Consider the following 26,846-nt stretch of genomic DNA (forward strand, 5'->3'; position numbering starts at 1 on the left):
AGCGATTCTCCTGCCTCAGCCTCCCGAGTGGCTGGGATTACAGGTGTCCACCAGCATGCCTGGCTAATTTTTGTATTTTTAGTAGAGACAGGGCTTCGCCATAGTGGCCATGCTGTTCTTGAACTTCTGACCTCAGGTGATCCTCCGGCCTCGGCTTCCCAAAGTGCTGGGATTACAGGCGTGAGCCGCCACGCCTGGCCTTGAATGTTCTTTCTATGGGAATCTACAAAAGCCAGCTTTTGAGTCTAGTGGCAGAAAACCTCTTCATTGTTTAGCTGTGCTGTGAGCTTGCAGCGCTTCAAGCCCAGCTGAAAAAGCTGTAGTATTTTCTGTCAGTTGGCTGTCTTGGAGAACTTAATGAGCACTGGGCTGGAGTGATATTGTCAGAGTTCATGAGCTGTTTGAGGCTCTCGAAGCCTAGATACTGGGGTTGCCCGAATACATCGGCTGGACTCACTATTTCTCTGGGGAGTCGGGGGGTGCAAAGTGCTGCAGTCTTAACTCTGCTCTTAATTTTACAGTGCTGTTATTAATGGTAAGAATGATTTCATATGTTTGTATTTTGCTTCGTAATTCACAGAGAATTTTAAAATCCATTATCTGATTTTATTCCCTCAGCAGTTCTGTGAAAAAGAGCAGTTTTCATATCTTCTGTTTTCCCATGATTCTCTTGTGGCTCGCAGAAGCTAAGAGCCTTCACCAAGGTCATAGGGTGAATGAGTCACAGAGCTGGGAGTAGAGGCTCAGGCTTCTAGGGACCCTGTTTCTTCCTCGATAGCTCGCTCTCGTGGCGCTCTGCTCAGGTAACTGCGCATGCTTGCTTTGGTCTTTTGTAAATCCCTGCCCCATTTCGGAGGAGGTTCTTGGGAGGTTTCTATTCATTTTGGAGCATTTAAGTATCTTGTCCTCTTTCCCTCCTCCCAGATGCATGGGCATTTCCGCAGGGCCCCAGGCTGGCCCTTGTGCGTGGGGGCGTCTCCTGCCTCCAGGTTGTTTGCATGCCCCCTTCTGAAGGTGCTCTTCCCCGCATGGACCCCCTGGTGCTGCCTCCACACTGCAGGCTGTTCGGTAAATGTTTCTGACTCAGCATCGTTGTTTTCTAGAAATGGGACGGGGTATGGATGCCAAGTTCTTTTCTGTGTGAAGGCTGCGATTGTATCATCTTGCCTTCCCCGTGTGTGTTCCCTGAGGGTGTCACTGTGCTGTGGTCATCTGTGTTCCCCAGGGTGCCTCCCTTGGAGTCCTGGCCGTAGCCGACATGCAGTCAGTGCTCATGGCCTAAATGAGAGGAAGGCCAACAGAGCCATTAAATCTGGAAAATGACAAGTGAGAGAAAGGAATTTTTATTTAAGACATGTGAAAAAGAAATCTTTTTAGGAAAGTTGACCTGTTTCTCAACTGGAGTTGAATTTCAGCTCAGAAAAGCGGCCCAGAGAGCTTTGGGATTTCAGTTTGTGGCGGATGAATTTAATTTGTTGTATGAATGTATTATCCTTTTGTGGTTTTATTAAACCTTTCTCCCAAATGGAAGCGATTTTTCTATAAAAGTCACACTTCCTTTCTGAGAAGTGTAACACTAATTGTATGGGATGGTCTCCCAAAATATTACCTGCCAGGAACCAAACGCACTGTCTCAGACTCCCGGCCCCTGGTTTCTGCCTGTGCAGCTGCAGGGCAGAGAGGCACGCTGGCGCTGAAATCAAGACACATGTCTGCACCTTCTCTTTCTTTACTGCTGTTTCGTCTCTGAGCTGGCCTGCCTTCAACGTCTAGGAGCTTGGTGGGTGTAGACACGTTACGGTATGGAGGAGGGATATGGTGTTGCAACAGTCAGGAGACTTCGCTGAAGTCTCTGTTCTCTTCCTGTCACTGCTCGGACTTTGTATAAGTCACATTTGTAGAGCTGTGCACAGTGGCTTACACCTGTAATTCCAGCACTTTGGGAGGCCGACATGGGAGGATCTCTTGAGCCCAGAGTTCAGAACCAGTCTCTGGGCAACATGGTGAAACACCATCCCTACAAAAAATGAAAATTAAAAAATTAGCCAGGTGTGGTGGCTCATGCCTGTAATCCCAGCTACTGGAGAGACTGAGATGCAAGAATCACTTGAGCCCGGGAGGTCGAGGCTGCAGTGAACCATCATCACGCCACTGCACTCCAGCCTGGTCAGAGCAAGACCCTGTTTCAAAACAAACAAACAAAGAGAAACCCATTTGTAATAGTGACAGTAGTTAACTTTTGAAAGTTTGGAGAAAAGTTCCTAAATAACCTGTGACCATGGACAACTTACTTAGCCTTTCTAGGCCTCAGTTTCCTCACTGATGAAAAATGAGAGAATATGGTACTGATCTTACAGGATTTCAACAAGAACTAAACGAGATAAAACTCAGAGCCTGGCACCTCGTGAGTGCACACTCAATGTTATTCTTTCAACATTTTAGAGGAAAAAGAATGCTAATGGGTCATTATGGCTAAACATAGTCTATCACTGGCGTTACTCGTGGTATTGGAAGGAAGTTGAATTCCATATAGATGGTGTGATGGAGAAAGTATTTTGGGCATTGGCAGTATTTATTCAAAGAACAAAGGACGTGTCTGTCCTGTGTGGAGAGCCGTTTCTGCTTGTTTCTTTAAGCGCTATGGGAAAAGCAGTCGGCCCTGTGCTCTCTGCCCAACAGCTTCAGTCTCCGCGTATTGATTTGGCCAATTGTCGCTCACTGTCATCATGGCAGCAGCAGTTGAAGGGACAGTTTGTCTTGATTTGCATTTTTGGGTGTTTGTGCTATTTATAGACAATTAAGAAAAGATATGGAAGCCTGTTTATGGCAAGCTGGCAAATTCAGCAAAACGTGGAAAAATCTGTTAGCACAGTTTGCACGTGTGCGGGCACAGGGCAGCTAAAGAAACACACACGTTTTCCTGTATTTTAAAAACTCTCTGGAAAAAAAAAAAAAAAGACATTAAACCATTGCCCAGATGGCTTACAGAGCTTTTTCCTTGAAGTACATGAGTGTGGCTGTCAGACATCTGAAACCCGAAGCCAGCTTCAAACATCACCATCATTTTGATGCTACCCCCTACCCGCCCTTTTTTTCCATTTGTAAGGGACAAGAAAGGAAAGTATCAGCTTTTACAAAGCCTTTTGTTACAATTAATCTTTCATGTTCTTTCTTTTGGTATCTTATTCTCTGTTTACATTGTATTTTTATTTTTTATTTTTTGAGACAGAGTCTTGCTCTGTCACCCAGGCTGGAGTGCAGTGGCGCGATCACAGCCCAAGCTGGAGTGCAGTGGTGCGGTCTCGGCCCAGGCTGGAGTGCAGCCTTGCGATCTCGGCTCACTACAACCTCTGCCTCCGAGGTGCAAGTGATTCTTGTGCCTCAGCTTCCTGAGTAACTGGGATTACAGGCGTGTGCCACCATGCCCAGCTAATTTTTGTGTTTCTAGTAGAGACAGGGTTTCGCTGTGTTGGTGAGGCTGATCTTGGAACTCAGGTGATCTGCCTGCCTCAGCCTCCCAAAGAGCTGAGATTACAAGTGTGAGCCACTGCGCCCGGCCGCTGTTTCCATTTTGTAACGCTAGCATCACCCCAGTGTAGGGTGGCTAGGGGTATTGTTCTTTCCTGTTTCCTGGTGTGTTTCCTCTACAGCATTGATCACTCTTGAACATGCTTTTTGGTTGTCTGTCTCCACCTACAAAAATATATGTTCCCTGTTATATCTGAGATCTATCTATCTATCTATCTATATCTATATCTATATCTATATATATCTCCCTGGTGATATACCAGTGCCTGGCACGTAGATAGTCAATATTTGTTGAATGAATGAATGAATGAATGGGCTGAAAGAACCTTATTCTTCTTTCTTCTGTCACTTCACGCCAAATGCTTTTGGAAAACGCTGTGTGAACGGGGATCGTGAGCAGGAGAGTTACACACATTGCTGTGGGATAGCCCATCATCCTCAGATACTTGTCTGGAAGGAGGTGGAGTACTTGAGTAGAAATGATACAAGATAACTTCTTCAGGAAATCAGCCGCGTGTCACAGCTTTTGACATAGGCGTGTGATGTTTGCGTATGTGTGTATGAAGAGCTGTCGTGGCCTAGAATCACGGGCCTTTAGATCCCTTGTACAGATAGAAAAGTAAAGGCCGAGGCCCGGGAGCACTGCAGGCCACCGAGGTAGAGTCCCTGTCTGCCCTTCTCAGTGCCCAGTCACTTCTCACTGCAGTCCCCTCTTTACTGCTAAAGCCACCTTCCCTGACTCTGAATGTGTAACCACGAGGGAGAAAATGTACTCCAGGCTCACAGTTTGTGGAGAAAAAGCCCAGCAGCTGAAAATCATGTTCACAAAGTTTGTACCTAGAAAAAGTGGCCATTTCTATAATGTCTTTAAATTCCCTGTTTCCCATACATTTTATAAACAAGACAGTAGAAGGAGATTTGGGAACAGCAACTTTAGAACAAGGGGGAAAAAATCAAACCTAGAGCCTTCCAGTTTCTGTTTTCTTCTCAGTTTAGGGCTGAGGCACTTTAGCTTCCTGTCTAAGGGACTACTCAAATCTGATTTGAAGCCATTATGGGCTGGTAATTATCCATAATTTTAGGAAGACGGATGCAGCACCAACTCTGTTCTCTAATACCAGGCTTATTAATTTTAAATTTGCGTGGCAGAAGAAGCAGATGGGGAGGTGGGATAAGCGTTCAGATGCTTGGTCATTGATAGCTTTTTACTTCCATGTATCACGTGGGGATGTGGGACCCGGGAAGCCCGCTGACAACTGCTGATTATCTGTCCCCTAACCAGCTGGGTTCTTTTTCAGAAAGAACCCAGAAAGAGCTCAGAAACACTACTCCTACTGCAGCCAGGGAAGACAGGTTGTTGACTGGTTAGAAATCATGGTAGGTTATTTTCTCCACTCGCAGTTCGCAGTTCGCAGTTCAAAAGCGGAACTATCAAAAAGTTATCTTCTCTATTGTATTTCAAATCTGGGTGTTTAAAAAATCGTGTAAGCAAATTAAGCATTTCTTTAATGGTAGTTGTGTGTGTTCTAGATGCGAATGAGAGGTGCATTCCCTTGTAAAATCCCTGGGACTTTATAGGAAGATGTGAGCCTTAGAACAGAAGTTGGTTTTCTAGATGATCATGTGGACATGATGCTGAGCACCAGACAAAGATGTTGATTAAAGCGATTTAAAAAAATTTTGTCTGAGTTCAGATTTTACATCAATATTTAGAAAATCAGCAAAAGAACTTGGAGGAATGTTCTCAGGCATCCAGTTCAGCCCCCTGCCCACATTGTCATAAAATCCGAGTGTGCGTACAGGGAGGCGAATTCCTTTCTGTTCTCATCACAGGTCCTTCCCTGGCTCTGCACCTGCCTGTCATGTGCGTTCGTATGAAGAGACCACCAAACAGGCTTTGTGTCAGCAGTAAAGCTTTTTAATCACCTGGGTGCAGGCAGGCTGAGTCCGAAAAGAGAGTCAGCGAAGGGAGATAAGGGTGGGGCCGTTTTATAGGATTTGGGTAGGTAAAGGAAAATTACAGTCAAAGGGGGGTTGTTCTCTGGCGGGTAGGAGTGGGGGGGGGGTCACAGTGTGCTCAGTGGGGAAGGTTTTTGAGCCAGGATGAGCCAGGAAAAGGAATTTCACAAGATAATATCATCGCTTAAGGCAAGGACTGGCCATTTTCACTTCTTTTGTGGTGGAATGTCATCAATTAAGGTGGGGCAGGGCATTTGCACTTCTTTTGTGATTCTTCAGTTACTTCAGACCATCTGGGCATATACGTGCAAGTCACAGGGGGTGTGATGGCTTGGCTTGGACTCAGAGGCCCACATTGCCCTCTTCCCTACCTTCCCTACCTTTTCCCTCCTGTGCGGTTCTCTTACAAAGTGAATGGCCTCAGCCACAGCTTCTCTGCAGCTGCATCAGACTGTGGCGAGAGGAGTGGTGGCAGCTGCAGGACCTGCTGTCCCCATGGAGGCCAGTCTTGCTTGCCGCTGCAGCCTGGGGATCATTTTGCACCGAAAGTATGTAATTCTACAGAACGAGAGCCAACATGCTGGTGATGGAGGCGTCTTTATCACGATGCTCTGCATATTTTAATCTTGGGTGGAAAGGATGGAAAAGTATGTGATACCTGTGGTTTGATGTCAGAAGGACGTTGCGAACTTGACGTGGACTGCGGATGTTAAGGTACAACCGGCCCCCCTGGCCTCACTAAATGAGACTTCCCCATCTCCCTGCCAGGAACGCACAGGCGTGTGGCCACATCTTATTCCCCATCTCCCTGCCAGGCATGCACAGGCGTGAGGCCACATCCTATGTGTTATCCTTCTCTAGAGTGCGCCTTGTCATGATGCTTAAAGTTACATGGTGATATTGTTCCTCATAGAGTAGGTCCCAGACCGCCTTCAACACAGAAATGTACTCTTGCTATTATACACTGAAAGCGCTTTCATATACCAAGTGGGAGAGCAGTCCTACAATCTGGGCTGGAATCGCAGAAGGAAGGCATTGGAAAGCAACAGGTTCCCTAGTCCAAAGCTGGTTTTTGATGAGCCTGGAAACACGACCAAGAGAAGTGAATTTGCCTAAGGCCCTGACAGTGTCTCACGGTAGCATCTGAACCTAGCAGTTTCTTGACCTGTTTCTTTAAATGATTAGTCATGCTTCCCCTGATTCCTATGTAAACATATTCCTCATTCATTCTTTCGTTTCAGTGAATTATTGCAGTGCTACCACGTAACAGTATTTGAGTCAAAATGTGGCAGTGTTTATCCCTCTCCAAGGTTTTTAGTTGCACAGTTTTTCAAAGTTGTGCTTACAGTTTCTTGTTGGTTGCAAGGTGTCCTTTCAGAAGCCAATTGTGTGGTGTATTTACGTTGATTGTTGGAGGTAGTTTGGTTAGAACCTACTGCGAGTGGCTGGCGTGGGCCTGGGGGACAGTGACAGCTGCCTGCTTCGTGGGCAGAGATGGAGTAATTGCTTCCTGGGAAGTACCATCCTCCTGGCCACACTCTCCAGCCCATTTCGTTTGTGTTGGTTTCCTCGCATCTGAACGTTTCTGGCTTCATGTGAGTCTCATTTATTTTAGCATAGGACTTCAGGCTGTGGGGAAGAATGGCCATTTTAGCACAGAGATGCACACAAAGGAACAACTGGCTAAATGTGAGTGAAGACATTCTTAGGGGGGGTTTCATTTCTTTTATTCTGTAACAGGCAGTCTGGGAAGCATTCTGGACATGTGGCCTGCGCTGTCACAGTTCCTCCTTGCAGGATTGCAGATGTTTGGAGATTGTAGTGATAACTGTTATCATTGAGAATGTCATTCTCGCAGGCTCTAATAAGTCAGGATTTATTCAGTGTTAATTTGTTAAAGACAACTGTATTTCTAGCCAAATCCATGTGAGCTGTTTCTCCTGGCAGAGTTGCTGGGGGTATTCCCATGGCTTAGTCTTAGGGCAGCACACGCGTTTGAATACTGCTGAAGCTGTGGGGACCCAAAGCGTACCGGAGTGCTTTTGCCATATGTGGTGTTAGTCACTGATACATGTCTCAGTCAGACCTGATGGATTCTTGACCCCTTCCTTTTTCACTTTTTTACTTTTTATTTTTAATTTTTGTATTTTAAGAGCACAACCCCTCAGGTGGCCACCGTGAATCTCTGGTGTTTTCAGTTGGTTGCAGCCTATTTGCCGTCTCTGGTTCAAACATATTCGGAGCCTGCTGATGCTTCCCTCGGTTGTTGTTCTGCTGTGTGACCTCCGCGCCGCAGGGTTCAAGACTGTCAGAGCTGGGAGCCACCTTCACAACTACCAGGGTTTCCAGAACCTCCTTTATCTAGCCCTGGGGATGGAAGAGATGTCATCAGAGGCGGAGGCGTACTAGGTTTACGTGCCATTGGTAACGAATGAGGAGGTTTTCTGTTATATAAGGGGAGCTTCTTATAACGTGCTTTACTAGGGCAAAGAAGTTTTTGAGGTTTGCTTTCTCTGGAAAGGCAATTTGTGATCCTGCCCTTGCTTTCAACACAAATATAATTTGCATACCAGTGCGTGTTGTATTACTGAGCACTGGCTGACAAATGGTTCTTAACTCGTCATTCACTCAGCCACTGTTTCTTGAATGGCATACGTGTGCCAGCTGTAGTAGGAACTTACTAGGCTCTAGGACTAACCCTTATGAAACGGGGGTTCCGGGGGAAGCAAATGCATATAACTATAAAAGTTTGTGAGGATATCAGTGGGGGTGCCTATAGGTGCAAAACTTAGTTCATTCCTTGTCCCATCTAGGAGGTTTTGTGTCTTAGCAGCGTGTTCCATAGCAACGCATCCCTCTGTCAAAATATTCATCATATTATTTTGAAATTCTCTGCTTAGGTATGTATTTTTCCCACTAAGTTTAGAACTGGTTAAGGACAGGCTATGGGGTATGTATTACATATATATACACACACACATATATTTATATATATACACGTTATCATTGTCAATATGCAACATATATTTATATATATACACACACATATATATTTCTATATATACACACACCACACACACGTATATACACATATATATGAAACACACACACACACACACACACACACACTCACACACACTTCTACTGCCAAGCACAGAAAGACAAAACTAGGCAAGGATTCTTTTACTGTTCATGAAAAAATAGATGTGTTTAGTTGAGAACGTCCTTCAGTTGCCAGGGGAAAGACAGGATGGATTCACAAAAGGAGATAGTGGTTTTTTTGTTTTTTGTTTTTTTTTCTTTGTTTAACTCTTGAATTCGAAATAATCCAGAATTTTGGAAAAGTTGCAAAAATAGTAGAGAGAATTCCCATATGCTCTTCCCTCAGATTCCCCAAACATTTCACCCCATTTGTATTTTCTCTTTCTCTCTCTGTGGATATAATTTTTTTTTTTTCTGAAATGTTTGAGAGTGGAAGGTAGAATGCAGGGTAGGGTGAAAGGCAGAAGGAGAGAGGTGGGTTGGGAGGCTTTTTTTTTTTTTTTTAACCTTCTGAGATGGAGTTTCGCTCTTATCTCCCAGGCTGGAGTGCAATGGCACGATCTCGGCTCACTGTAATCTCTGCCTTCTGAGTTCAAGTGATTCTCCTGCTTCAGCCTCCCAAATAGCTGGGATTACAGGTGCCCACCACCATGCTCGGCTAATTTTTTGTATTTTTAGTAGAGGGGTTTCACCATGTTGGCCAGGCTGGTCTTGAACTCCTGACCTCTGATGATCCACCTGCCTTGGCCTACCAAAGTGCTGGGATTACAGGCGTGAGGCACTGTGCCTGGCGATTGGGAGGCTTTTGCAGTTACCCAGAGCGGTATGATGAGGGCTGGACCTGGTTGGAAATGATGAGGAAGGTGAGAATTGGTTAGGTCTGGCATATGTTTTGAAAGGAGAGTTTAAATGGGTTGGATGACAAGAGAGAGAAAAAGAAGTTTTAAGGATGATGTCAAGGATTTTAGTCTGAGTAACTGGAACACTAGAGATGCTGTTATTGGGATTGGGAAGACTGGGAGGAGTGGGTTATAGCAGGGGGAATCAAAAGTGCGTTTTGGGCATGCTAAATTTGAGGTCCAAAAAGAGATATCAAGAAGTGTTGGCCGGGCACGGTGACTCATGCCTGTAATTCCAGCACTTTGGGAGGCTGAGGCGGGCAGATCACCTGAGGTCAAGAGTTCGAGACCAGACTGATAATTATTAAAATCAATCATTGATGTTTAATAATTTATAATATTATTGCTTCTAATACCGCTGGGGGTGTACACATACCTGTGATGTCATTCCTAATATCCAGGGACACAGAGCATGATATTAGTTTTAATATTGCAGTAGGTGTACACTCACCCTGTGACACTGATCCTGATATCCAGGGGGTAGAGTATGACATGACTCCCAACATAGCAATGAATGGACAGCCACCCGGTCATATTGCTCCTAATATTCACAGAAGTGTATGATATTACTCCCAATATCGCAGGGAGGGTACAGCTCTTCTGTGATATTGTTCCTAGTATCCAGAGGGGGAGAGGAGGATAATAATTACAGTATCGCAGGCTGTGTTCACTCGCCATGAGATGTTGTTATTAATATCCTGGAAGGGAGAGGATGATATGACTCCCCATAGAGCAGGAGGCATACACCCAGCCTGGGATATTGTTCCTAATATCTCAAGGTCGAGAGGTTGATATTACTCCCAGTATCGCAGACACTGTACACCCCCGTGTGATACTCTTCCTGATATCCGGAAGGGGAGAAGATGGTATTAATCCCCATATCGCAGGAGGTGAACACCCACTATGTGATAGCTTTCCGAATTTGCAGGGGGAGAGAGGATAATATTATTCCCAATATTGCAGAAGATGTACACGCCCCCATCCCCCCACCCCGTGATATTGTCCTTAATATTCCAAGGCACAGAAGACGATGTTACTCCCAATATCGCAGAAAGTGTCCACCCCCCAGTGATGTTGTTCCCATGATCCAGGAGGGAAGAGAATGATATTACTTTCAAGCCCTGCACCCTGCAATGCTCTCACCCTGCAACACCGACACCAACTCAAGCTGACATGGGACCAGAGGCGCTGGCTGGGGGTGTTGATGGCTTCTCTTTTCTCCCTTGCCAGACTCAGTAGAGGAAGCTGAGACCGAGCAGCCGCAGGAACGAGGTGGGTTTTGCCCGTGGCTCAGGCTTCCTCTGGTTATGAGCTGGGCCTTGGGGTAATGCCGGGGGAGGTGACAGAGCTGAGTACGGTGGGCATTGGATCCGGCTGTCACCCTTCTGTGGTGTGGGCTGGGGGGACGTCGCCTGAAGTGGGCCTGAACCTCCCATCTACTCTGGCACTGGAGGCTGTGGGTTCCCACACTTCTTCCAGTGAACATGCTGGTCCCCGACAGAGGCGGGGCATCCTTTCCACTGCTGGGACCCACGTGTAGCTGTGGGTTCCTTTCTCATGACCTGGAGAAGCTGCAGCTCGCCCTGTGCTCTGCCTCAGAGGTGGGAGGCCACACTGCCCTCAGTGGGTGGCAGAATTCAGAGTCTTAGGTTGCAGGGGCCTCAACTGAGGTCCCTGAAGGGTCTGCTCCTTCCTGAGGGGCTGATTCAGGGAGGCCCTCCCGTCTCCCCTCTACGGCTTTGTCTCTTCCCCTCACACAGGGTCCGCATGTGGACAGCCTGGTGATGTGGACGCCCCAAGGGCCCTTGGAAGTTCCCTGGGAATGGGATCCATCCCAGTACATTTGGGATGCAGGCACAAGGTCCCAGAGGCGGCCCGCGAAGCCAGTGGGGAAGGGAAGGCTGTTGTAGGTTTGCCTCGGGGAGGGGGTGGTTCCACCCTCTGCCGAAGTCCCTGGAACAAAGGCACGTGGCTTTCCAGCTGCCCTCGAGGCCAGGGTAGTGGCTGGGAGGGGCTGTGTGCCTCTGCCGGGTGGGGGAGATTTCTTAGCTAATCTAGTGTAGTCAAGTCAGACATTTGTCTCTAAATCATATTTATTTTTTTAATTCCAAGGCTTTACAGTTGAATAAGGAGACAGTTTGTATTGAAAATACTTTTTACATGTGAGCTTGAAACAGAGTCTGTTTAAATCTAGGTTTTTTCTTTCCCAGTAATGCCTCCTTTCATCCCAGGTTTTCCAACAGGAAATGCGCTTGTTTGCTCACCTCTGGGAGGGGGCTTTGGCTAAGAAGTCAGCAGATGCCAGCGGGCTGCTTGAGCAGCCTGGCCTTTGTTAACCCTTTAGGAACTGTGGGGTTCAGGTTTTCAGACCATCCAAGGTGAAGGTGGCCACAGGGGCCTGGAAGCTTTCCCATCCTTCCTGCAGGGATGGTCCGTTTCCGTGCACGGAGCTGGGTACATGGGTACAACATCTCTGTCCTGTGCTGTCGGTGGCTTTACCAATTTTGCATAGCAACTTTTGAGCTGATCAATAGCTGATTGGCTGTTGGGGATTTCATGGATTCCTTTACCCCATCGGGGGGCCGGATATGCTGACAAAAGTTACATTTGTAGTTGTAGTGCTGCATATACATGGGTCCAGTTAGGCTTGCTTTCTAAAGGGAAAGGCATCTCTGAGGGATCACTGAGCTGACATAGTGCCCTAAAACCGTGCTGTCAGGTGGGCGACAAAGCAGGACGGGAGGGTGATTTTGTAGGATAGTCGGGCCTCGGGCCTGCGTGTTCTGTCCCCATAGTGCCGGAGTTCCTACGTGCTCCAGGCCCCGGGTTTGTATTGCGCATAATTCTCAAGGGCTCATGGCAAGCTGCACCAGGGACACAGGGGGCAGGGATGCGGGGACCCTTTCCCCAGTGGACCAAGGACTCACTGCTGGACTCTAATCTGTCTAGGTGTTTCTGTGACTTGCAGAAATACCTCCACCTTGCCTGGGCCCGGAGCCACAGGAGACCCTGCGGAAGATGAAGAATGTTCTGGAACAATGTAAGACCTGCCCAGGCTGCCCCCAGGAGCCAGCATCCAGCAACGTGAGCTTGCAGGACCCCGAGGAGCCCTCCTTCTGCTTGGAAGCTGAGGACGACCGGGAGGACCCAGAGGCCCTGAGCTCACTGCTGCTATTCCTGAATGCCCCCGGGTACAAGGCCAGCTGACGTGGCGCTGCCATGGCTGAGCAGCGTGTTCTGCAGCTTTAGCGACGAGGAGCTGACTGGGTGTCTGGCACAGGCCCGAGGGGCAGCCAAGAAAGCTGGCCTTGTCATGGCCCTGGCCAGGCTCTGCTTCCTCCTGGGGCGGCTGTGCAGCAGGAGGCTCAAGCTGTCCCAGGCCTGGGTGTACTTTGAGGAAGCACCGGGGGCCCTGGAGGGCAGCTTTGGGGACCTGTTCCTGGTGGTGGCTGTGTCCGCCAACCTGGCCAGTATTTACTGGAAGCAGAAGAACCGGGAGAAGTGTACACAGGTGGTTCCCAAAGCTGTGGCCCTGCTCCTGGGGACGCCTGGCCACATCTGCAGCACTGAGGTGGAGGGAGAGCTCCTGCAGCTGGTGCTGCGGCAGGCGGTGGGTGGCCAGAGCCTGCAGGCCAAGGCCCGGGCCTGCTTCCTGCTGGCCAGGCACCACGTGCACCTCAAGCAGCCCGAGGAGGCCCTGCCCTTCCTAGAGCAGCTGGTGCTTTTGCACAGGGACTCGGGAGCCCCAGAGGCTTCGTGGCTCTCAGACTGTCACCTACTCCTAGCTGACATCTACAGCTGCAAGTGCCTGCCCCACCTGGTGCTGAGCTGTGTGAAGGTGGCCTCATTGAGGACACAGGACTTGCTGAGGAGTGTGAACCTGGTGCTCCAGAACGTCCTCCAGCCCCACAGCCTGCCCACCCAGACTTCCCACTACCTCAGGCGAGCGCTGGCCTCCCTAACCCCGGGCACAGGCCAGGCGCTGCGCGGCCTTCTCCACGCCAGCCTGGTCCAGCTGTACAGCCACCGTGGCTACCACGGCCCGGCCATCACCTTCCTGACGCAGGCGGTGGAAGCTAGTGCTGTTGCCGGAGTCCGTGCCATCGTGGACTGCCTGCACGTGCTTCATGGGCAGAGCCCAGTGGCCTGGACATCCTGCAGTCTGTCCAGTGGTGGCCAGCGAGGACCAGGAGGGCGTGATTGCCAACATGGTGGCCGTGGCTCTGAAGAGGACGGGCCGGATGAGGCAGGCAGCCGAGGGCTACTACCGTGCCCTACGGGTGGCTCGGGACCTGGGCCAGCGGAGGAACCAGGCAGTGGTGCTGGCCAACTTCGGGGCCCGGTGCCTGCATGCGGGTGCCAGCAGGCTGGCCCAGCACGACCTCCTGGAGGCCATGAGGCTGTTCTCGAGACTGCCCTGTGGAGAGTGTGGCCGGGACTTCACCCATGTGCTCCTGCAGCTGGGCCACCTCTGCACCCACCAGGGCCCGGCTCAGCAGGGCAAGGGCTACTATGAGTGGGCCCGTCTGGTCGCCGTGGAGATGGGCCACGTGGAGAGTGAGTGCCCCAGTTCCTCCTGTGCACCTTCTGGGGCCACCTGGGTCAGGGCACACCTGGGGTTTGTGATTCAGAAACAAGTGATGGTTTTTCCACCATCGAAAGTGCTGCGTCATGGCCAACAGCAGATGTTGGCAAGCGCCCTGGAGACAGGCCGTTCCCATGCAGGGGCAGGCCCTCTGTGCCCTACTGGGGCAGCGAGCTCTTCCCGGTTTGCCCAGGGACCATCCTGCCTTGAGCACTGAAAGTCCTGCATGCTGGGAATCCCTAGACATAACCCTGGGGTCGAGGCAGGCTCTGCTGAGCTGGGACTTGGGGCCCCGCCATGAGCCAGGCCTGGAACGCCGGTTCTTGTGCCCATGTTATCTGCTTGGTATATCGGCAGCCTGTGCACCTGTCATCCCACTTCACAGAGGACACGGGGGAGGTGATTGCCCAAAGCCGCAGAGCGGTTCATGCAAAAGCAGTTTGTTGTGCAGAGTGGGCCAGGCCCCACCCACAAATGGGGCTTGTGGGGTCCTTGGGTGGCAGGGGCTGAACGTGGGAATGTGAGCTTCAGGCCACAGAAGCCACAAAAGGGTGAGTGGCGTGATGGCGGGGCAGCACTTGGCCCCGGGTTAAGGAAGCCTCTTTAGTGTGGGACCAGAGGGTTGAGAGGATTTAGTCAAGTAATAGATGGTGGTGGTAGGGGAGAGGGGCTGGTGGTGTAGCCTGTGTGAAGGCCCAGGGGTGAGCTAGTGAGGATGAGTGGCGGTGGGTGAATGGTGGTGAGTGAGCGGGAGTGTGAGCAGGGTTGAGTGAGCCGGGCTTACACAGGGAGGTGCAGAGTTGGGAGTGGGTGGGTTGGGTGCTGGATGGTGAGAAGCTCTTCTGGAGAGCTAAGCAGGGCCTGGGGCCTCAGGCTGTGGCTTGGCCTTTTCCCCAAGAGCACTGGGGAGCCATGGAGTGCTATAGAACAGTCACTGCAGACTGAGCAGTGAACGGACAGTAGGTGGGCAGGGCTGTCCGAAAGCTAGGCCGCAGGAATAGGATATAGGATAGATGAGGAAGTTGAGTCTAGGGAAATGACCAAGACAAGGGATGCTGTTGTGGATCCCCTCTGCCTTGCAGCGCTTTGTCCATCCTCCCAGGATGGACGTCATGGCATAGTGAGACCACTCAGAGGTGCCTCCTGTGGCCTGGCCCAGAGCCCCAGGGGCTGTGGCCAAATCTGCCCATTTCCCAGCACAGGCCTGTCACCCACTCCTGGCCCTAGGAGGGATGAGATTTTGGAAAGGACCGTGTGAAGGGGCCCCGGTCCCACACATCTGCCCAAGGAGGGGTGGGGGGTTCAGACCCAGGCTTCTTCCCCAGGGGCATTCTCTGACTAGAAGGAGACCCTCCAGGAACCCAGCGCCCAAGCCCCCACTGCGGGGAGGGGCACAAAGAGGGCGGGGGGGGGGGCAGGGCAGGGAGGGGAGCACAGGGAAGCTGGCCCAGGGCCCCAGCAGCCCCTGTCCTTGGGATCATCTGGTTTCTTGGCATCAGATTCTTTGAGCTGCTGGGCCTGGGGTCGTCCCAGGGCTGCGGATGGCCCGAGTCCCAGCTTGAGCCTCTCGTTGGGTGACACGTCTTCCCATCCCTGCCTGCACATCTCCCCAAAGGTCATCTCAACCCCAGCAGAGGCAGTACGTGCAGTCTGGGCTATTCTTCCTACTAGGGTGGCTTTCATCATCTGACCTCTGCCTGCCCCGAGTCTTCACTCCTGGCCTTCATCTGTCCCCTTAAATGTGACCACAGCAGCCAGAGCCCGTTGTGTCACCCGCTTCCCTGGGGCAGGGTTTCAAGGTCTCACGTCCCATATGTGGCCCACTTGGCTTCCCCCGAGCATCCTGACCTGGTGGGGTAACCATGGCCCTGGCCACCCCACTCACAGGGCCCGGTGACATTGCTGCAGTCACACCCTCTCGACTGTCGGACTTACTGAGAGAGCAGAGAAGGAGCCAGATTCCATGGGGACCTGGGAGACTGGCTGCAGTCTTGGCCTCAGGTTCACAGAAGGAAAATGGGCCAGTGTGCTAGAGCCATGCTTCTCAAAGTGTGGTGCCTGGACCAGCAGAGCAGCATCCATGTCACCTAGGAGCTTGTGGCAAGTGGGAGTTCTAGGGTCTGCCCCAGGCCTGTGGAGCCGGAAGCTCTGGGGGCAGGGCCAGCAAGCTATACAGACAGGTCTCGAGGTGACTGCGATGCCTGCACATCTTGAGAACCATCGGCCTAGATAGCCTCTGAATACTAACGGCTCCTGGTGCGTCTGGAGAAGACAGAGGCCCTGTCTGGGAGGCAGGGGAGATGGACTAGCACACTCCTCCTGCCACAGGGCAGCATGATGCTCGATTCCCTCAGAAGGATGTCCTTCATCTTTTCCATGCCGTGTGTGTTCACCCTGGCCCTCCCAGCAGCCTGGGAAGGGCAGAACACTGCACACACAAGAGGGCCGTTCCCAGTCCCCACATTCCAGATTCATGTGTCACCAGACCTATGGGAGGAGGCAGACTGGTTCCAGGAGGATGAGAGCCCTTATTCTGACACCTGTGTCTGATTCCAGGGCCTACAAATCCGCTCTGGACTACACCAAATGAAGTCTGGGGATTTTCATTGACCTCCAGAAGAAAGAGGTGGCGGCACATGCCTGGCTGCAAGCAGGGAAGATCTATTACATCCTGCAGCAGAGCGAGTTGGTGGACCTGTACATCCAGGTGAGTGGCAAGGGCTGCAGGAGGGCCCCTGTGCTGTTCACTCTCTGTCCATCCATCCTTTTATCATCCATCTATTCACCCGTCTATCCATCCATTCACCTGTCCATCCACCCATCCATTCATCCGTCCATCATGTTTACCTGTTCATCCATCCATCCTTCCATCATCTACCCATCCACCTGTGGGTCCATCCATCATCCATCCTTCCATCTGTCTTTCCATCATCCATCCAACTGTTCCTCCTTCTAACTGTTCATCCTTCTATCCATCCTTCTGTTCACCTGTTCATCCATTTTTCCATTATCCATCCATTCACCTCTTCATCATTCCATCCATCCATCATTCATCTACCCACCAGTCTACCTATTAATACATCCCTCCATTCATCTGTCCATATGTTTATACATTTGTCTATCCACCCATCTATCCATCCATATGTACATACATCATCTACCCTCCACCCATCCATACGTTGTCTACCTACCCATACATACACACATCATTCTAACCACCCACCCATTCATCTGTCCATCCATCCATCCAAGCATCCATCCATGTCTATACATCTATTGATCCATTCATCCATCCATCCACTCATTCCTAAGCCACTACTGAGCATCTGTTGTATGCCTTTTCCCTCTGTCCAACTGGTTCCCTCATATCCTCCCCCAGTGGCCAGCATCTTCTCCCTGAGGGCAGAGGCGGGGCCCCTCACAGTGCCCAGCACCTGCTGGTGTACAGCACATGCTCAAATAATGTGGCCACTCAGTTAACACACAGAAGAACCTGCTCCAGGCGACACGTGGCACATCTCCTTACAAAATGCATCTATCGTAGCGGCTGTTTTCAGAGGCTTTCCCAAACAGTGTGATCTGGAACAACTTGTGAAGCCCATGAACCTGGTGAAGCTTTCATCATTGAGCACCTGCTGTATACCTCCTTGAGCTGAGGAGAGGGATCAAGAGCTCATGGCCAAGAGGGGACCAGGCCCACCCACAAACACTGTTGGTGTGCAGTCCGGAGCTGTGGCAGGGATGTGGCAATGCAGAAAGGAGCCAGGGGATGGGCTCCCAGCAAGCTGGGGGCCACGGAGACTGGTTTGAATGCAGGGAGAGTGGGCTAGGGCTAGCCCTGGTGGTAGGATTCACAGGTGTCGGGCTCCCGGGCTGCAGCTGCTCAGTCACCTCCTGGCACTCAGGTTCATCAGTTCATTGTCCTCATCCAGTGGTGGGGGCAGCCCTAATGCCCAGGGTCTGAAAAATGCTCAGGTGTACCTGCAGTGTGTGACAGGAAGGAGGCTGGCGAGGGTGGGCGTGGCCACCTCGCCAGGTGTGGGTCTTGAGGGAACTTCTGCCTCCTTTCAGGGGGCACAGAATGTGGCCCTGTACACAGGCGACCCCAACCTGGGGCTGGAGCTGTTTGAGGCAGCTGGAGACATATTCTTCAATGGGGCCTGGGAGCGGGAGAAAGCCGTGTCCTTCTACCGGGTGAGCTGGCCTGTGGGCTGATGTGGGTGAGCCTCAGGGGGCACCTGGAGGGCTGAGGCACAGGTGTGGCAGGGCAGAGGCCTCGCACCTGGAGGCAGGGCCACCCATGCACATGCTTGGTTTCCTAGTGGTCTCACCGGGAATGATACTGTGCCTGGGACAAATGCTTGGGGCCTGGACATGGCAATGGCCTTACCCTTGCACCTGATGCTCTCAAGCAACCACGAGCAGGAAGTCCTGTCCCCATCTTACAGATGAGGAAACTGAGGCTCAGAGAGGCACAGGGACATGTCAAAGGACACAGCATGTCAGTGGGAGGTCCAGGACTGCATGCATCCCAAAGCAGGGACGGCTTCTCCCTTTCTCTGAGCTCACGGTGTGGCTCAGCCCTGGGCAGAGATAAATATGTTTTTAGAGAGGAGTGCTGGCTCCCCCCCGTCAGACCCCCGGTGCCCAGGTGGGAGAGGCTGGGTCTGAGGCTGCCGGGTGTAGCTGGATGGACCTCGGGTGACTCTTCAGCCCCCAACTTGTGTGTTTGAATTGTGCTTTATCTGAGAGCACAGAGCTGCGTCGAGATCCAGGGGTAGCTGGGGCGTGGGAAGCTCCAAGCACATGTTCGGGCTCTGAGGGGGGCGCTGGGCAAGGTGGGTGCTGCGGGAAGCCTGACCCCACCTGCCTGTGTGGTAGGACCGGGCCCTGCCCCAGCAGTGACTACCGGCAACTGCAAGGCGGAGCTGTGGCTGTGCAACAAGCTGGTGGCACTGCTGGCCACGCTGGAGGAAGCCCAGGAGGGCACAGAGTTTGCCCACATGGCCCTAGCACTCAGCATCACTCTGGGTAAGTCCCCTGAGCCCCCACCCTGCCAGGACCCACACTCTGCCAGAGCCCAGCCTCCAGGTCTTCAGGGAAGGAGCTGAAACACCTGCCAGATTTTCCTGGTCTTCTGCCCAGGCAGGCAGATCTGGCCAGCTGGCTTCCCCGTCTGGCTGTGGGGCACATCCCGAGGTCTCTCACGCGGTGCTGAGCCCCCTGCCTGGCTGAGCTCTGCTTCCTCTGCCTCTTCCCGCTGCTGACCACAAGGGCTGCCCAGTGTGGCCTGTGCCTTCCAGACATGCCAGGCATCTCGTTGGTCCCTGTGCCTGGCTGAATGGCATATTCCCTTTCTCTTGTGCCCTTCCCACCGTCATCAAGCACAGAGCTCTCTGGCTGATGAAGTCCCAGTTCCCCTTCCAGCAGCCTGCCCTTTAAGGTCGGGCATCCCCTGGTGCTGTGCCAGGGTTGTCTGTCTGCCTCCAGAGGCAGGGAGCCCTGGGCAGGCCGCATGCCCCAGCGCCTTGTGCTCCGGGCCCAGTACACAGTAGGTGTGCAGCTGTGTGGGAATGCATTGAATGCAGGCTCCACGGCACTCGCCCTGAAAAGGGAAAGATATCAGAGACAGCCAAGGTGGGTTTGCACATCTGTGGGGGGACCTGGAGCTCAGGCACGCAGTGACTCCCCAGGGTAGGGGGCTCTGATCGTGACACACCCAGGAGTCGGATGTCACGTCTGTGGGTTGCCTGGAGCCCTGGTGCCCGGGAGCACCTGGACTGCATGGTTTTTGGGCTCCCCTGGTTAAAACCAGTGAGCAAAGGCAGGTGGCTATGTGTAGGCAGAGCTGGGCCATCCAAGTCCGACTTTGCCAAAGCCTCACAGTAGACGGGGGCAGGCCTTATTAGTTCTGCTTTGCAGATGGGAAAGCGAGTCTGGGAACCCGGAAGGGACTGGCCAGAGCTGCCCAGGTGACTGCAGGTGCCTGGAGGCAAGCCAGGGGCTGCCCGGGGTCTGCATACCTGCTCCTAAGGGGCCTGTGCCCTGCCTGCCCCAGGAAGCCACGTCCTCACACCTGCCCCTTTGGCCTGCACCCCAGGGGACCAGCTGAATGAGTGCGTGGCCTACCACCGGCTGGGCGACGGCGAGCTGGCGGAGCACTTCTACCTCAAGGCCCTGTCGCTCTGCAACTCACCGCTGGAGTTCGACCAGGAGACCCTCTACTACCTGAAGGTGTACCTGGTGCTCGGCGACATCATCTACGACCTGAAGGTGCGTGGGAGGGGCAGGGCTCGGGGTGTTCCCGGCCCCCTTGGAGTGGGATCTCCACCCAGACCCCAGAGGCCTGGGTTCCAGCCTTCCTTAGGAATGGCCCAGTGGCCTCCCGGGAGCTCTGCACCTGGCTGGAGGAGCCAGCAAGGTTAGCAGATACAACCCAGCTCCCAAGCTGGCCAGGCCCCACCAAGAACTCAGTCTCAGCCAAGGAGGCTGACACATGAGCGGGCAATGGTGGCCTCTGGGTAAAGGGGGATCGTAGTCGGGAGGCCCTCCTGGAGGAGGTGACACCAAAGCTGAGTCTTGACAATCAAGTGTCAAGTTGCATTTAACAAAAACAGGGTCGGGAGGAGGACATTTAGGAGGATGGCATCATCCTCATGTGGAATCCACGTTGCAAGATCCAACCCAAATCCCAGCGCCTCCTCTAGGAAGCCTGCCCAGGGTGCCAGCCTGCACCGAGCAACTCCTTCCTGGAGTCCCGAGACACCTTGAATCTTCACATCACCCAGGAAGGGTGGGGTGGGGCCAGTGTCTTACCATGTGCTTCACAGACAGGGAAACCCCAGCGCAGGGCAGGTGCAATGGGGTGGGGCCCAAGCCAGCCAGACTGAGGCCTTGCTGGGTCGGGTCTGTCTCGCGGGAAGGTGCTGAGACCTGTACTCCCTCTGCCCCCAGCCCTGCAGGGGTGGAGAGCTGGGACTGGCAGACTCAGACCTGGGATGTCTGCACCCCTCTGGCCAGCAGGTGCCCACCCCTCCTCAGCATCGCACTGGCACCGTGTCAGTGCTCCTTATGGGCTGAGGGGCCAGGGCGCTCCAGTCCAGGGACTGAGATCTTGGGGACCTTAGAACAACATGAGGAGCTGGGGCAGCCTTAAGACCCCACCCCGAATCCCCCACCACAGGCCTGGGGCTGCCCGGGAGGCCCCCGCCCAGTGCTGGCGACACCTGGTGCTCAGAAGCTGTCACGGTGGCCTCCCAGGTCCCAGCCAGACAGGGAGGTGCCAGGTGTCAGGCCCAGAGGGACACTGCTCACTGCTCAGGGGCTCACCTGGGATCCAGGGGACGGGCCTCCCAGAAGAGGCCTTTCTCTCTCTTGGTCAAGCTTGCCGCCCACTCCGCCTGCCCAGGAGGAAGGAAAGGGCCAAGCAGTAGCTGAGATGCCAACGTCCACGGTTGGGGTCGAGGGGCAGAGGCCTCCTTTAACCTCCTTCCCATGCACAGCCCTCTGGGCCTCATTGTGACTATGCTGTCAGCGCAGGCCAGCTTCCCACAGGAAGGCCCCCTCGGAATTCCCAAGGGAGGCTGTCTTTCCAAGGCCACGCCCTCCTCCTTGTATAGGAGGCTCTGGACCCAGGGCCCAGAGGAGTGGGAGAGAAAGCCGGGCTGGATGGGGCCTGGAAGGCTGGCGGAGAGGCAGGGGTAAATGGGCATTCTTGCCGATTGCCTCTAAAATGGGGTCCCCTCTAGTCTACACATGAGAGTGAGCCCTGGAATAGGGTGGATTAGGTGTGTCCTGGCTCAGCCTGCCACTCACTAGTTGCTGCACACACTACAGGCACATTGACATGTACAGGCACACGCACACTCAGGCACACACACACACACACACACACAGGCCTGCCTGCACTGAGCAACTCCTTCCTGGAGGACACACACAGGCGCACACACACGCATACGCAGAGACATATGCTTTGGCTGGCTCCTTCCTGTTTACTTGGGATGCCCCCACTCCTTCAGGAAGCCCTTGCCTCCCACCCCTGGCTGAGTCTGGGGCCTCCTGGGCCCCCCACAGGCTTCTGGGCTTCCCTCTACCACAGCCCGGGCCACCCTGTATGGTCAGTGTTCACTCCCAGGTCCCTCAGCCTGGGAGCAAGGATGTTAGGCTCAGCCATACACCCAGCACAGAGTCCAGTGTTCGGCTGGGCGGTGACTCAGGGCCTTCTCACGCCCCTGCTCCGTGTGTGGGGTGGGGCAGTCAGGGAATGGACTGCTGCATCTTGGACTTTGTCCTTGGCCCTGGGAGCCATCTTGAGATGGTAAAGGGGGACAGGCCAGGCTCGAGTCTTAGGTCCCTTGGGTGACCCCCATGTGGAGGCGGCACCTGGGGAGAAGCCGGGTGGGGGATGGGACGGTCAAGGAGGAGGTATGGGAGGCCAACCCAGGGATGGTGAGTTTGAGCCAAAGATGCATTGAAAACAGGAGTGGATGTCTGGGGAGTCACACTCCGTCAATATTTCAGGGAACATTGCCAGAGAGGACACCTGGGAGATGGTTGTGTACCTGGCCTGGCCCTTGGAGGGCCTGGAAATGGTCAGCAAGGACAGGGGCCAGAGGGGAGCCTGGGTCACTCAACGCTGTGCCCCTGCTGGGGCTTGGAGCCATGGGTCCTGCATGGAACTCTCAGAGCAGGCAGGATCGGCCCTGACCTCAGTCCATGGGAAAAGCAGCCACTGCCTGCAGAGAGGGTGGGACTGGGGCAGGAGGCTTGATGTGAGTGGGGGCGTAGGGACAGTCAGGAAGTATTCCAGGGGTGTCAGGGTCATCCCCCCCAACTGCAGCTGAGACCACAGCAGTGTCACAGGCTTCAGGGCTCATGGGGTGAGCCAGGATTGGCTGGACATATGGAAGGACCCGGAGACAGGAACGCCCTCTGGGAAGACAGACTCTGAGTCCCCCTTTTGCTGACCATGGCCTGTCCCCTTCAGGACCCGTTTGATGCAGCCAGGTACTACCAAGCTGGCACTGGCAGCCACCGTGGACCTGGGCAACAAGGAGGCACAGCTGAAGATCTACACGCGGCCGGCCACCATCTCCCACAACTTTCTCCTGGACCGCGAGAAGTCGCTCTTCTTCTACCAGAAGGCCAGGACCTTCGCCACAGAGCTCAACGTCCGCAGGGTCCACCTGCCTCCTCTGCCACTCTGCGGGTGGGCCCCCTTAGGTTGGCCCCCAGCCACCCTCGCTGAGGACAGCATCCGCGGGAGTGGGTTTTGTGCAAGGAGGGTGGTCTCCTGCCTCCCATGGCTCATTTTCTGGGAAATGGAGGCATGAAAGCAGGGGTCAAATAGCAATAAAGTTTTTTTTTTTTTTTTTTTTTTTTTGCAATAACCTACCGAAGTCCCCAGGGCATCCTTCCCTGTGTGCTTCCTGGGGTGTGTCTAGGGGCCAGCTCCTTCCCTGGTGGCAGCCCTCTGATCTTGGGGATGGGAAGGACCCTGAGTCCAACACACCTGGGCCAGGTCACCATGAGCCTCGGTTTCCTTGGTGGCCAGAAGGGAGATGGTGAACTCCCTGGGCAGCTCCCTGCTCAGAGCTTTTGCTGTAGGTCTCATGCCACCCTTGCCTTTAACCTTCAGGCCACTGTGCCCGGATGTGGGGGCTGCTAGTGCCCCTGTTCACCATTGAAGAAACAGAGGCACAGAGAGGTTAAGTGTCTGGCCCACCGTCACAAAGCAGGTAGGGGCGGAGACAGAGCCCAGTACACTGACCAACACACCACCCTGCCAGCCTGCTGCCAGGAACGTGTCCCCCATTAGGACCCAAGGTCAGCTCCTGATCCTCTCTTGTGGTGTCAGGAGAGCCACAGGCCAGTGAGGGTGGCCCCGGGGATCCCTCACTCAGTGTCCTCTGCTCCCAGACTTGGCTGGGCCGAGCCTGGCCAGTCCCACCTTTGGCCACTGATCAGCCCTGCGGGAAGTGAGATGCAGGGATCTACACAGACTGCCTATGTAGACGCTGCTGCCCAGTGTTGAAAGCCTTATCTGGGCTGCCCCCCAAGCCGTCCCCACATACCCCTCCTCTTCCGGCCCCCGGCCCTCATCCCAGTCCCAGGAATCCAGGTTTTCCTTCTTGGAATCTCTTGGCCCCAGGGAACATGGCTCACACGGTCTCTTTGCCAGTTTACAGCAAGGAAACCGAGGTTCAGAGACTGTGGGTGTCCCACGTGATTCTTACATACATTGCACTCTCCCAGGCCCCTCTTTTAAACACTTTAAATGAGGTGACATTCACATCGCATGTGATTAACTATTTCAACGCCAATCATGTGGTGGCATTTGTGCATTCAGAGTCGTGTGCAACCACTCACGCCATCTAGTTTCAAAATGTTTTCATCTCCCCAGAAGAAACCTCCCATCCTCACTAAGCAGTTACCCCTCCTTGGTATCCCCCAAGCCCCTCGTTTAATGAAAGGGGAAACTGAGGCCCGGAGAGAGACTTGCCAGTGGGCGGAGCTCTGAGAAGGAATCAGGCACCCATCTGCTGCTTCAGTCCTGGTTTGGTTTTCCACCCAGCAGAGGTGACGACAGAGCCTGGAGGTTCTGGGAGAGCCAGAGCCCTGCCCGGAGCCTCCCCACCAGGGGACAGCAGAGAGCTTTCCAGAACCTGCCGCCGGGCTGGCGGGAAGCAGTGGGTCAGATCTGCTGACAAGCCTCATTCATGTTGACCCCAGATCGCTGTCTCTGTGGGTTGATCTTGGGAATTGGAGGCCGCATGATTGGAAACATGAAGACGGCTCGGCCTGGCTGGAGCAGCGGGAAGCGCCGTCACGTTTACTGAGGACACAGACCTCCTGCCCGCTGGGCCGAGCCTGCAGCCATTCTTCTCAGGGTGGGGTCCGCAGGTCCGGGTTGCTCTCGGCCCCCGACCCGCCTCAGAGTCTGGGGGACTTTGGAACTGTGCCTCCCCATCTCCACCCACCGTGGCTAGTGCCATGAGGGGCCTGGATCCTGGGATCCTGTTCCTCTTGGGCAGCAGAGACTGGGGGACCAGAGGAGATGATGGGTCTTCAAGCCCCACATTCAAACCTCAGCCAGCCCACCACTCAGTCTGGGGGTGCGGGGTGAGGGAGTTGATTTCTCTGAGCCCCAGTTTGGTCACCACTAAAATGAGGTCGACCTACTGGGGCAGACTGCCAGCTCCAGGGCTAATAGAGGCCTATTTCCTACTGACAATACTTCTTACTCCTATGAACAGCTCCAACAACCACACACTAGAGAACATTCAACCCACGCCAACTTGTCAGAGGCACGTGAACCAGAGCAACTCCATCTTGAATGGGGGCTGGGTAAAGGGAGGCTGCGACCTGCTGGGCCGCATTTCCAGGAGGCTAGGCATTCTTAGTCACAGGATGAGATAGGAGGTCGGCACAAGATACAGGTTATAAAGACCTTGCTGATAAAGCAGGTTGCAGTACAGAAGCCAGCCAAAGCCCACCAAACCCAAGATGACCACGAGAGTGACCTCTGATTGTCCTCATAGCTCATTATGTGTTAATTATAATGCATTAGCTGCTAAAAGACACTCCCACCAGCGCCATCAGTTTACAGATGCCATGGCAACATCTGGAGGTTACCCTACATGGTCTAAAAAGGAAAGGACAGAAACTCTCAGTTCTGGGAATTACTGGAACCCCTTTCCTGGAACACTCATGAATAGTCCAACCCTTGTTTAGCATATGATCAAGAAATAACCATGAAAATGGGCAACCAGCAGCCTTTGGGGCCACTCTGCCTATGGAGCAGCCATTCTTTTTTTTTTTTTTTTTTTTTTTTGGAGGTTGCCCAGACTGGAATGCAGTGGCGTGATCTTGGCTTACTACCACCTCCGCCTCCTGGGTTCAAGCGATTCTCCTGCCTCAGCCTTCCTAGTAGCTGGGACTACAAGCACCTGCCACCACACCCAGCTAATCTTTTGTATTTTAGTGGAGACAGGGTTTTGCCATGTTGGACCAGGCTGGTCTCGAAGTTCTCACCTCAGATGATCCACCTGCCTCGGCATCCCAAAGTTATGGGATTACAGGAGTAAGCCACTGCGCCCGACCAGAGTAGCCATGCTTTTAATTCTTTTCTTTCCTAATAAACTTGCTTTCACTTTATGAACTTGCCCCGAATTCTTTCTTCTGTGAGATCCAAGAACCCTCTCTTGGGGTCTGGATCGGGACCCCTTTCCAGTAACTTACTTAACCTCTCAGACCCTTCATCTCTTCATCTGTAACCAAAGACAAAGCCTCCCCCGAGGTTCCAACAGTGAGGAGAGAACGCATGGGAAACGAGGGGCGCGGAGTTGGTGTGCAGAACCAATGTCACAGACTGGCTGTCAAGCCACTGTCGTATTGGAAGTAATATCATACTCTCGCCCACAAGTTATGAGGAACAGTATCACAGGGGGGTGTGTACCTTCTTTGGTAGTGGGAGGAGCATCATCATCTCTTCCTTTAGATGACAGGAACAATATCACAGGGTGGGTGTACACACCGTGTTTTTGGAAGCAATGTCATTCTCTCTTCTAGGTTTTACGATGCATACCACAGGCGGGGTGTACACCCCTTGTTATATTGGATGGAATCTCAACCTCTTTCAACCTGTATCTTTAGAACAATATCCCATGGGGGTTGTACATCTCTTCAATATTGGTAGTAACGCCATCTTCTCCTTTCCTGGATATAAGAAACAGTATCACAGGAGGGGTGTACACCCCTTGTAATATTGGTAGTAATATCACCTCCCCCCTGTGGATATTAAGGACAAAATCCCAGGGTGGCTGTAAGGTTCC

General features: G+C 53.1%; 1 pseudogene; it reads left to right on the forward strand.

The window, feature by feature from the left end:
- The window catches only part of LOC139361119 (SH3 domain and tetratricopeptide repeat-containing protein 1-like), a 51,682-nt pseudogene extending 25,513 nt beyond the window's left edge, over positions 1-26,169 (forward strand).
- Positions 26,170-26,846: the final 677 nt, after the last annotated feature.

This window comes from Macaca nemestrina (genome assembly GCF_043159975.1).
Source record: "Macaca nemestrina isolate mMacNem1 chromosome 10 unlocalized genomic scaffold, mMacNem.hap1 SUPER_10_unloc_1, whole genome shotgun sequence".
In the NCBI taxonomy this organism is placed as follows: Eukaryota; Metazoa; Chordata; class Mammalia; order Primates; family Cercopithecidae; genus Macaca; species Macaca nemestrina.